Here is a 3,693-nt window from a genome sequence, read left to right as displayed (position 1 = left end):
CTGGTTTCTGTGTCTTGCTTTTAAAGGTTGAAATTAGCTGGCTGGAATTTCGTATTCCTTTGACTTTTCCATCGTATTCAGACCCCCGTGGGAGGGGGAGAAGGAGGACCTGCCAGTAACCAAACCCAAGCTCATGTCTGTTCAGTTGCTCTTATGAAAATACTGAGTCACTTCCCAGAAAATCTGGCTGAAGCATAGAGAACTCTTAAAATAATGAAGAAATCTTTTGTTTCTTCCCTTTGAAGGAAAACAACAGAGAAGAAATGGAGTTTTTGTATGCATTCATTATGGTAATAAGTGGTGAGGGCATTAAAATTTTTTAAGCAATATTTTTAAAAAACTCTAGGATTTGTAAGGGCTTAAATGTTCTGGAAAGAAATAATTCTTGGTCTGACGTGTTCTTGGAAGCTGAGTAAGATGTCATACCTCAGTAACTCCACTGACAACATCTGAAAACCAGATTGAACTGGGGGGGGAGGGTGAGATAGCTGGAAAAGGGTTGTCAAAGGCAATTTGTCCTGAAGAGAGCTCATCAGATAGGCTCCCCTATATAAATAAACTGCAGTTGAAGGCACGTATCTGTCTGACCAGTGCCTTGCTGGCCTCACAGTTGGAGCTTTTGAGTCTTGTGTTGGAACTGGCACTCGTGGCTGTGGTCAAGTTTGTAGAGAGAGCCTAGTCTAATGCCTTGGCTTGGTGAAAGCATTGCTGGTAGGCAGAACAAGAACTTCAAAGTGTGCTCTTAACAAAACTGTCATCTGTGGATTGCTTTGAGAATGGTGAGTTCTGTCTGTGGTGTACAAAAGAGGCTCGTGGGGCCTGGCTTTTAAAGGTGTTCAATGGGCTGGGGGTAACAGTGCTGCTGAGAAACCTCTGAGCAGTGCTGAATGAAGCATGGTGGGGGGGTGTAAGCACAGATGTGAGCTTTGCAAGTCATCTTTACCATTAACTATGCTTTTCCTTTGGTGTTCCAAGTATGCTTTTGTTCCCTGTTAGTAGTTTCAGGTAAGCTTTCAGGTATCAGATGCCTACCATTTTCTGAGCTACCCCAGATGCCAAGTGGAAAGTAAAACTTGAGAGCAAATCTCACTTGCTGCCTGAAGAGGGGATCTCTTAAAGATGTGGAACTGGTGCTTGCTTCAAGTCTGTTCCGTCTTTAAATGGTGAGGGATTTTGGAGACTTTTCCAGTGTTAGTATGCTTCGTTTGTTTATGACTGGTGAACTTCAGTGTTGCTAAAACATTTCCTCATTCCTCTGAGATGTTACACCCAGTAAGTTGGATTAATTGAAAAAGGTTGAGGCTATTTTTTGGCGAGCAAAGGCCAAAACAGTCAAAAAAGAGATGGTGAGTAAGTCTAGAGAGTATTCTCACTATTGGTGTTGATTAAAGCTGTTCTAGTTGGGGGGCTGCAGAGTAGTGCTTCTGATTGAATGGTCTGCTCTCATCTCTGTCCTTGTGCCATGGGGAATCTCATGGTCGCTGGTTTTGTGTGATATCCTGCTCAGTGCTGTTGGTTTCCTCCAAGCAGTGTCACTGGAGGACTTCAGCTACTGTCTAAAATGCCTGAATGCATAACTGAGAAACGGTGTTTCTCTACAGTGACGGTGTTTCTCTACCTGTCCAGATCGGCTGGGTGGTAGCTCTACTTGTAGATGTATGAGGGACTTTCCTTCTCTACTTTTAATGAGTTAACAGTAAAAATACACTCAGACAACTAAATGTCTTGAAACTGAGGAAACAACGTTAATTTTTTCATGCAAGGAAGATCTAATATTAAATCACAAGGCAGTTCCTTGTTCCCCTTTTTAGCAAAAGAGGAAAATATGCAAGTGTTACTGAGCAGATTTCTCTGTTCATTTGCACACACTTAAGAAAAGTGCATTTAATTAGGATTAGCAAGTCTCTAAATTGCAGATGGTTCTCAGGGGAAAAAATAGTTATGAGTGTGTTCATGACATTAAAATCAGTACATTTAATTCAATTTCATCTTAATATTAATTCATAACATCTCAAGTAGTAACTCCAACAGAAGATGTTCATGTGATTTTAGGATTAGTAGAGAAAATGAGATCTAGCATTTCCAAACATGTAACAGCATGATTGCTGTGTGCAATTATGCAGATTGAGTACATGCCAATTACAAGAGCGCCCATCTTGACATGCACTGTTATCTGTGACAAGGGCTGTTGTATGAAATGTGGCTTTCTTAGTTAGGGGTTCATTACCAGTAGATAATCCGAGTCCAAGACTGGGTGGTGAGAAGTGCTGCAGAAATCAAATCAGTAGTTAATAGGAACTGCTGGTGTGTAACTCCAGAGAGCTGTCTGGGTTGGGGGTAGTATTACAGAACAAGATATTTTGTCCTTAATGCTTTTTCAGACTGCCGTACTGATCCTGTTCTGATCACAGACTCAGAAGTACAGCATCTCTTCATTTAAAGAGAGAAATGTAAGGCTGTGGTATCTTCCCTCATCACTTGTTCTCAGGTTTATTACTGTACTTACTATCAGTGAGCTGTACCTTTTAGGACAGGTGCATCAGCTTCACATTTGTTCTGCATGTGTTGAATATGAAAGCAAAATATATTTCAGTCCTGCTTGGTCCAGAACTGAAAGAACCGAAGTGTGGAACGGAAAATCCTGGATTTAGATAATACTGCTCCTTCTGGAGATTTCCCCCTCTGTTTCTGTGGAGGCTATCTCTAGTTTGCAATACTCAGTACTGTGGCTGTCAGCTCCCAGCTCAGCTGGGCTCTGTGGCTCTGAACTCTTCGCAAGCCTTGAAACTGGTGATGGAAGCATGTGCAGAGGCCCCATCTCGAGCCAACAGTCTGGGCCTGCTTTGGCATGGATGGTCAACTTTTTGCTCGACGAGGAAGTTTTTACTACAATAAAGTTCTGGGCTTCTCCAAAGAGGATGTGCTTTCCAGGTTCTTCACTCTTCAAAATCCCCAGCTCTTTAACGTCGCCGGGGCTCAGTGCAAACAAACCAGTAAACTTCTTGCTCTGCTCTCAGTCCCAAAGCTGCATCTCCTTCCATCAGAGGAAGAGGCCTTGCACCTTCTATGAGAGCCCTTCACCCTGGGTGGTGTCTCCTGGAAACATTCATTATTACTCCCCTGGCTTGTTCTTATTAACAGTTGTAGAAGCCCTAGAATGGATGAAGGGATGGCTTTCAACAGCATTTTGACTAAGAGGTAACAATGTGTGAAAGACAATCTTGTTTCCTCCTCATGAGAGCTCAGTGTTTGAGCATTAGATGGCAGTGTTAGCAAGGAGGAGATGCTGAAATAAGCTTAACGAGAGCTCAGACAGCAGACAGACAAGCCAGCTAGGATGGAAGTGTTACGTATCCTAAGGACAAGTTTACTTTGGATTCCTAAATTAATTAGCAGTTACACAAAAGTAGGTGGAAATAAAACAAATGGAGATGCCCTGGAAAATACCACACTGAGGAAGATGTTGACCTATTTAAATAGTTCATGTAGCACGAGTGTCAGTGTCACCTGCACACTTCACCAATGAATGAGATGAACCAAAGAAAATCTGCAGTGTAAGTGTTGTCTCTGACTTTCTCTTCTCACCCTATCAATATTTACTGAAATGTGCAGATCTCTATGCAGCAGATTTAGAGCACAGTTTAGCTGCTGGCTACCATTATTTTTGACTGCTCTTATAATTAAATGATGCAT

Source organism: Centrocercus urophasianus, unplaced genomic scaffold, assembly GCF_019232065.1.
Source record: "Centrocercus urophasianus isolate 14NV4802_14NV808 unplaced genomic scaffold, USGS_Curo_1.0 seq_46, whole genome shotgun sequence".
NCBI lineage: Eukaryota > Metazoa > Chordata > Aves > Galliformes > Phasianidae > Centrocercus > Centrocercus urophasianus.
The sequence above is the reverse complement of the archived record's forward strand: the minus strand, read 5'-3'. Positions refer to the sequence as shown.